The sequence below is a fragment of the Lathyrus oleraceus genome, chromosome 5, assembly GCF_024323335.1.
Source record: "Lathyrus oleraceus cultivar Zhongwan6 chromosome 5, CAAS_Psat_ZW6_1.0, whole genome shotgun sequence".
Taxonomy (NCBI): Eukaryota; Viridiplantae; Streptophyta; class Magnoliopsida; order Fabales; family Fabaceae; genus Lathyrus; species Lathyrus oleraceus.
The window spans coordinates 631,706,877-631,716,300 of NC_066583.1; positions in this window are offsets into that span (position 1 = coordinate 631,706,877).

The following is a 9,424-nucleotide window of genomic DNA, read 5'->3' on the forward strand; positions in this document are numbered from 1 at the left end:
GGGAGACAGAGGAAGAGAGACGGAAACGGAGAAAGGAGAACCCTAGTAAGCAAACCCTAACACTCACAGCAGGCAAACCCTGAAGGAACTCGGCGGCATCAAAGTTATCTCTGCCCAATTCAATCCGATTTGCCAATCCAAGGTTGCAATTCAATTTGCAAACAGGTTTGCATTGCTATTACCGCCTTATGTTCTTAATTTGCATATGGCATTATGATTAAATTTATGAAAATATCTTAAGTTTGGCATGTGAATTTTAATGTGTACTTGAATACCTTAAATGATTAACCATATAGTTGCTGTAATGAAAGCCATAAGGCATAAAATTGGTTGAAATTGTACTGATATCAAAACCAGAACCCGCAGCCGCTCGCTAGCGCATCGCTAAGCGAGCAGGCAGCGAGTATTCGCTAAGCCTTCGCTAGGCGAGGCAGGAGCGAACGTGACAGTTGCTGACTTTTCTGTTCTGATTTTTTACTCATGTTTTATCCTAGCCATGCATCATTTACCCGACCCTATTTACTGTTGTTATCTTTGTTTTGTGGTGTAATCCTCGATTGCACCCTGATTTGGTGTTCTGACATGTTTTGTTGAGTTTTGTAAAGGTTCGCATATCCCAGGAAAAGATTGCTGGTTAGGTATTCCACTTTATGTGTGGGATACCCTAAGGGAGATTCACCCTGAATTACTCAATTGATTTTAATGTATTAATTTTATGGCAAAGATCCACCTTAAATTGCTTAACTGATCTTAATGTATTAATTTTAATGTGGGGATTCCTCCTAATTACCTAATTGATTGTAAAATACGGCCTTTGAATATGTGATCTTGGACCTCTCTTTGTTGTCCTACGGTATTACGGTATTATGGTCATGTCCCGCGAATGTGGGGATACCCTTAGCCAAGACCCTTCGATTAAATCATCATGTCCCTATAAAATAAATCATAGTCCCTCGGATGTTGCCTTCGAATATATGATTTTGTCCCTCGATGACCCTTCGGTGTAGCCTACGGTTAAATGATGATAGTCCCTTCGAATGCTAAGGTATCCTTACAACCGTTGCCTTCAATGACCAATCGATGACCCTACGATGACCCTTTTACGTCCAAAGGATAAAACTACTTATTTCTCAATAATAAGGACGGTTTTACCCTCACAAGGATAGGAAATGCCCATCAAGACCTTAGGTAGGTATAACTCTTAATTGCTTACTCACAATTTAAAAAATACTTTTCACACTTCACAAATACTAGAAAATCACCACTTGGTATACATTCATACTAGAATCATTACTGAGTTATATTTTTCTAAACCATTTTCAAAACTAAACGAGATAACCACTTTGTATACATTCATACGAGAATCATTACAAAGTTAAATTCTCTTTTTCAAAAAATTTTCTAAACAATTCACGAACACCTTTTTCAGACAAGAAAAATAATATAAGTGATCAAGCAATTAAGAGCCCATGGATAACCATGGATACAAAGGGTGCTAACACCTTCCCTTTGTATAATGTACCTCCCGAACCCAAAATCTAATTAAGGTCTTTCCTGTTCTTTTCCACCTTTCCTTATTGGATAAAAGAAAAGTCGGTGGCGACTCTTGCTAACCGCGACATTTGCTTTCCAAAGCAAAACACAAAAAGTCAGTTCACCGTATGACAGAACTGGCGACTCTGCTGGGGAGCTTAAAGAGAGGTTACCTTAAAAACAAGATCACTTATTTAAATTGTCTGATTTACTTTTAAGGGATTGCTTGGGTATTTTATGCTTGAGTGAAAGATCCTACACCCGGATCTAGTGTACCTTAGGTAAGTAGCAATAGATCATCGCGACTATCCGGCGTATACTGGAATGGTTAAAATGATGGCTACGGTTAATGTGACACTTTGGATGTCCTGATGTTCCTCATGTTTACTTGAGGAAAAATTTGGCTTCCGCGTGGTGCCATCAAAACATTAACCAGACCTTTAGAACCCTAATTGACTCATCCTAGCCATTAGAAAGTAGTGAAATAACTGACTTCGGTTCCGACTGAGGTTGGTTGATACTCGATACTACACTCTTTGAGATTGGACTTTAGGGAAGCTTTGGTCAACCACTTGGTGTTGCACTGAAGTGGACTTAAAGGAAGGTCGATGATTTGAGATCCTTCTAGAACCCGGTTACTATTCTAGGACAGGTTGAACCAACCAAACTTCAGTGGGGAGGGTACTTACCTATGGAACTCATGCAAGCCTTAAAACCTAGGAATGATTGTTGTGTGACTTGCTTGTGCTTGTTGTTTATATAACATCATAACATCATAACATCATAACATCATAACATCATAACATCATAACATCATAACATCATAACATCATGACATTGTGGTAACCATTTCAAGGACTTAGGGATTTAGCTGTGCTCCGTTAAACAGGGCTATGGCTTCCAGGAAGACCATCCGGATCAGTTTTGTAGTCATCTCTCCTCAACTCAAGAATTTAGTGTCAGAACTCCCCGATCATGCTCAGTTTATCAAGAAACATGGTTCTCTCCTCAATTTGGTTGCCACTGGTTTCAAAGAGGATATGATGAGGGTTTTATTCCAGTTCTTCGATCCTAAACATCATTGCTTCACCTTCCCAGATTATCAGCTGGTACCCACATTAGAAGAATTCTCCAGGATACTTGGGATACCTATCCTTGATCAAACACCTTTCAGTGGTTTAGAAAAGATTCCGAAGTCTGAAGAAGTTGCCGCGGCTTTACACATGACAAAGTCCGATGTTGAAACCAATTGGGTAACAAGAAGTGGAGTTAAGGGTTTACTTACCAAGTTTCTGATAAATAAGGCCCGAGAATTCTTAAAAGATGTGAATGCCCATGCTTTCGAAGATGTCCTAGCATTACTAATCTATGGTTTGGTGTTATTCCCTAATCCAGACCAATTCATAGACGTGAATGCTATTAAGATATTCCTCACTCATAACCCTGTGCCTACCTTGCTCGGAGACATTTTGCATTCCCTTCACACTCGTACCATGAAAAGGCAAGGGACTCTCATGTGCTGCATACCGTTGTTGTCTAGGTGGTTTATTTCGCACCTTCCTCAATCAGTCTTGAAGAACGAGCAGAATTTGAAATGGTCTCAAAGGATAATGCCGCTCTCCCATTCAGACATCTGTTGGTGTCCTCAGTTCAAGGAAAATGTTACCATCATTGACCGTTGTGGCGAGTTCCCCAATGTGCCACTCCTAGGAATAAGAGGAGGTATCACTTGTAACCCGGCCTTAGCCCTACGTCAGTTTGGTTATGCTCGAAGAGATGGTCCACATGAAATAATCATCCAAGGCATTGTGTTTGACTATGACAGCGATTCCCAAGGCCTTCGTCAAAGATTTGTACGAGCTTGGGGTATGGTGAAAAGAGGCACTTTAGGACAGAAAAACTCTATTCCTATGGAACCTTATCTCAGATGGGTACGAGCCAGAGCTCGTGAACTTGTCATGCCATACCTTGCAGTCGGACCGCTGATTGTTGAACCAGAAGTTGAAGGAGGTACTCCTCAGATAATTCCTTATCCTGATATGCCTACCGATGTTGAAGAATTAAAGAGATCCTGGATCCAGTTGAGAGAGGAAAGGGATACTTTTGAGACTCAGTTTGTTGCAGAAAGGAAGAAAGTGTTAGAGCTCACCAGCCAGCTTAATGAGGAACGAAGACTCAATACATATCTTCGCCCAAAAAGAAGCCGTCCCTGGGAGACTTGAGCTTTCATTGTATTTTTATTTTCCTTTTTGTAATAAACATTAATTAAAGAAATTATTAATAAAAAGTTCCTCTCTTTTTGGTGGTTTACGCAAAGTTAAATTCCAAAAGTCCTTGAAAACATTTCATACATTGCATAGCATAACATAACATTGCATAACAGGTATTCTAAAAGATCAATATTCTCACGGCCTTCCTTATAAACAGAAAAATGGCCCTCGAACAAACTGTCAAGGATCTCCAGGCTCAGAATGCTCAATTCCAGGAGATGATCTTGAGCTTATCCAAGGGGCAGGAGGAACTGAAGGCTCTCTTGCTCGAGAAGAAGAAAGACAAGAAAGTTGTGAGTTACATTAACCCGGGAAGAAGGCTTAAAAGACAGGCCGCGGGAGTCAAGTTTGGAATTCCGAATGGTCCAGAAGAGGAGACGGAGAATGATTCAGAGGAGGAGAATGTTGATTTCTCCAACCCTGAGGATGACGATGAAGATTATGAAAGTGAACAGTACTCTCCAAGAGATGATAAGTACAAGTTGCTGGAAGAACGTATGCTAGCCATGGAGGGTCAGAAGGCGCCCGGTCTGGATTTCGAAAGTTTGGGTCTGGTCTCCGATGTGACCATTCCTCGCAAATTCAAGATTCCCACTTTCACTAAGTACGATGGTGCGTCTTGTCCTCAGATGCATCTGAGAGCTTATGTGAGAAAGATTCAGCCGCATACCACTGATAGGAAGCTATGGATCCATTTCTTCCAAGAGAGTCTATCTGGCACACAGTTGGAATGGTATTATCAGCTCGAGAGCTCTGACATCCGCACCTGGACTGATTTAGCAACAACTTTCTATAAATAGTACCAGTATAACTATGAACTAACGCCTAGTCGGCTACAGTTGCAGAATATGACTATGGGATCCAAAGAAAGCTTCAAGGAATATGCTCAGAAATGGAGAGATTTGGCTGCCAGAGTCAAACCCCCTATGACTGACCGAGAATTAGTGGACATGTTCATGGCTACACTGACTGGCCCATTCTACAGCCATCTACTGGGAAGTTCTTCATCAGGTTTCACTGAACTTATATTGACAGGTGAGCGTGTTGAAAGCGGCATCCGAAGTGGAAAGATACAGGCGACTACCTCTGCAAGCACCAAAAGGTCCTATCAGGGGAGGAATGAATCAAATGCTGTGTACAGTCAAAAGGGTCGTAACAAGAAAGATCGTGACCATACCATTGGAGCGGTTACGAGTGCAGCACCGCCATCTCAAAACTTCCAGCCCAGACAAGACAGGCCAAGAAGGCAGTTTACCAGGATCAATATGACCTTGGCACAGGCACTGCAGGGAATGCTAAAAGCAAATCTGATCACCCTCAGAGATCCTCCTACGAAACCCAACACTACTTCTTCTCGTTATAATCCCAATGCCAGGTGTGCATATCACTCCGATAGCCCCGGGCATGATACAAACGATTGCTGGTCATTGAAAAATAAGGTTCAGGATATGATCGAAGCTGGAGAAATTGAATTTGAGCCTCCGGAGACTCCTAACGTCATCACTGCACCTATGCCTAATCATGACAAAACTGTTAATGCTGTGGATGACTATTCTCACATTTCTAATGTAGATGACTTAGCATCTCCTCTCCTGATCATCAAGAAGAATTTAGTACAAGCTGGTTTATTTCCAGGCTGTGCTGAAAATTGCGATCTCTGCATACTCCGACCCAATGAGTGCTTGAAGTTGAGGAAGGGTATTCAACGGCTGATGGATGATCGTACAATTCTCTTCAAAAAGGTTCCTAAGGTGGGAGACCCTACTGAAGAAATATCTGTGATTGCTAGGTCCAAAGCTCCATTGAAGATTACCGCTACCAGAGCACCCATGAAGATTACTGCTAAGCCCAAGGTAGCTCCCCTAATCATTACTGCACCTGGCCCGGTACCATATTCCTCAAGCAAAGCCATTCCGTGGAATTATGGAGGTGATGTTTACATCCATGGCGTAAAGCAAGATGGTAATTCTGCTAATCCTAATGACATTGTTGGGACTAGTAGAATTACTCGAAGCGGAAGGGTCTTTTCTCCGGAGATCTCACCTCCAGTCTCCGAAAATCGAGAAAAGGAACCGGTCAACCCCTCTCAGTCAAAGACACCGGTCGAAGTTACTACTGAAGATGTTGCCAAACAAGAAATGGAAGAAATACTGAAAATCATCCGTAAGAGTGATTTTGATGTGGTAGAACAGCTGGGGCATACTCCGTCTAAGATCTCGATGTTATCCTTGCTGTTATCTTCTGAATCTCATGCCAATGCATTGATAAAATTCTTGAAGACTGCTCATGTACCTCAGGAGACATCCGTCGATCAGTTTGAAAACTATGTTGCCAACCTGACTGTTGACAATGGCCTAGGCTTTTTTGATACTGACCTGACACCAGCCGGAAAGAATCACAATAAAGCTCTGCATATCTCCGTTGAGTGTAAGGGGATCACTTTGTCTCATGTGCTGATCGATAACGGCTCTTCTTTGAATGTGCTACCGAAAGCCGTGCTCGATAAACTTGACTGCAAGAGCATTGAACTGAAGCCTAGTGACATTGTGGTGCGCGCTTACGATGGTGCGAAGAGTGTTGTTTGTGGCGAAGTAGTGCTCCCTATCAAAATAGGACCTCAAGTCTTTAACACTACCTTTCACGTAATGAACATTCGTCCTGCCTATTCCTGCTTGCTGGGACGCTCTTGGATTCATGGGGCAAGTGCCGTAGCTTCGTCTCTCCATCAAAAGCTGAGGTATCCAATAGAAGGCAAGATTGTCACCGTGTGTGGAGAAGAAGAGTACATTGTCAGTAGTGTGCAGGCCTTCAGATACGTTGAGATGGATGGCGAATTCTTGGAGACTCCTTCTCAGTCATTTGAAGTAGTTCCTCCGACTAATCCTGTCCTTAAGCCGACTTCCTGTGTGCCCAAGGTTATCCGTGCTCCTCCTGCCATGATTTCTCTGAAGGACGCTCAAGCCGTGGTTGAAAATGGTGGTCGTACTGGTTGGGGTCAACTGATCAACGTACCGTACAAATCTGACAAGTCTGGTCTGGGATTTAACTCTGAAAGGGTGGTCAAAGATCAAATTAATGCTGTAGAGGATGCTGATAGCGATTGCGACCTGGATAGCTGGATTTTCCCAACAATTGGTGACAGACTCAATAATTGGAAGGCTGAAGACAATATCCCGATTTCCTTTAGTCAGGAGTAATTGTTATTGGCTATTTTAGTGTTGCAAATTTTTTAGTTTTTACAATTGAACTTCTTAAAGCATTGTGTCTATGCCCGGGGCACAATAGCTAATTTGTTAAGGGTTTTGTCATTTTCATAAGCATATTCACATTCAATAAATCAATGGACTTTTTGCATTTAAATATTGCGCTCTTTATCTTTCCTGTCATCTTCCAAACAAGCTATGTTTCTTACACACACTCACGTAACGAATTGCAGATCCATACCCACTCTGGATCCTGTTGATAATAGTTCTACTACTGTTCATTATGACTTTGAAAATCCGATCTACCAAGCCGAGGATGGAAGTGAGGAAGATTGTGAAGTACCTGGAGAACTTGCCAGACTGGTACTGCAAGAAGAGAAGACTATACAGCCGCATGAAGAGTCAATCGAAATTGTAAACCTAGGTACTGAAGTGGACAAGAGAGAAGTCAAAATAGGAGCAGGCTTGGAAAACAGTATTAAAGAAAGATTGATTCAGATGTTACATGACTATGTAGAGATTTTTGCTTGGTCTTATGAAGACATGCCAGGATTGGATACTGATATAGTAGTGCACCGTTTGCCAACGAAGGAAGATTGTCGTCCTGTTAAGCAAAAGGTTCGCCGCATGCGTCCTGAAATGTCTGAGAAAATCAAAGCCGAGGTTATGAAACAATTTAATGCAGGTTTTCTAGCTGTTACTTCTTATCCTCAATGGGTTGCTAATGTGGTGCCGGTGCCAAAGAAGGATGGTAAGGTGCGAATGTGTGTAGATTACAGAGATTTGAATAAAGCGAGTCCCAAAGATGACTTTCCACTTCCGCACATTGATGTTCTGGTAGACAACACCGCTCAACACAAGATATTCTCCTTCATGGATGGATTCTCGGGTTATAACCAGATTAAGATGGCACCTGAAGACATGGAGAAAACTACGTTCGTGACGCAATGGGGCACTTTCTGTTACAAAGTAATGCCATTCGGTTTAAAGAACGCCGAGGCAACATACCAACGTGCTATAGTGGTTTTGTTCCATGATATGATTCATCATGAAATAGAAGTATATGTGGATGACATGATAGCCAGATCTCATACTGAAGAAGAACATCTCGATCATTTGTACAAATTGTTTGAGAGGTTGAAGAAATACAAGCTGAGATTGAACCCGAACAAATGCACCTTTGGAGTAAGATCCGGTAAACTCTTGGGATTTATTGTCAGTGGTAAAGGAATTGAGGTTGACCCGGCTAAGGTGAGAGCTATCCAAGAAATGCCAGTGCCCCGTACGGATAAAGAAGTCAGAGGTTTCTTGGGACGTTTGAACTACATTGCCCGATTTATTTCCCATTTGACTGCTACCTGCAAACCCATCTTCAAACTACTGAGGAAGAATCAAGAGATGATATGGAATGACGAATGTCAAGAAGCTTTTGACAAAATCAAGAAGTATCTCCAGGAACCTCCGATCCTGATACCACCAGTTGAAGGAAGACCTCTAATCATGTATTTGACCGTGTTAGAAAGTTCAATGGGGTGCGTGTTGGGGCAACATGACGAGTCTGGTCGAAAAGAGCATGCCATATACTACCTTAGCAAAAAGTTTACCGACTGTGAAACAAGATACTCACTCTTCGAGAGAACTTGTTGTGCTTTGGCCTGGGCTGCTCGCCGACTAAGACAGTATATGTTGAATCATACCACTTTGTTGATTTCTAAGATGGATCCCATCAAATACATATTTGAGAAACCTACCCTCTCCGGAAGAATAGCGAGATGGCAGATGATTTTAACAGAGTATGATATCCAATATACTACCCAGAAAGCAATCAAAGGAAGCGTGCTAGCCGACCATTTGGCTCATCAAGCAGTGGATGATTACCAATCTATGAATTTTGAGTTCCCAGATGAGGATGTCATGCTTGTTACTGATTATGAAGAACCTGGACCGGATGAAGGACCCGAACCGGGATCCAGATGGACTATGGTTTTTGGTGGATCTTCTAATGCATTGGGCAATGGTGTTGGTGTTGTAATCGTTTCCCCCAAGGGTCGTCATACGCCTTTCACTGCTAGACTATGTTTCGATTGTACCAACAATATGGCCGAGTATGAAGCATGTATTTTGGGACTCAGAGCTGCTATAGACCTAAGAATCAAGCTTTTGAGTGTATACGGAGACTCAGCATTAGTGATCAGTCAGATCAAAGGAGAATGGGACACTAGACATCCGAATCTCATCCCTTATCGAGAGCGGGTGTTAACATTAATCCCGTACTTTGAAGAGATTACATTCGAACATATTCCACGAGAAGAGAATCAGTTGGCAGATGCATTGGCTACCATGTCCTCTATGTTCAGAGTCAGATGGGACAATGAAGCTCCCATGATCACCATTGAACGGTTAGATGAACCAGCATAT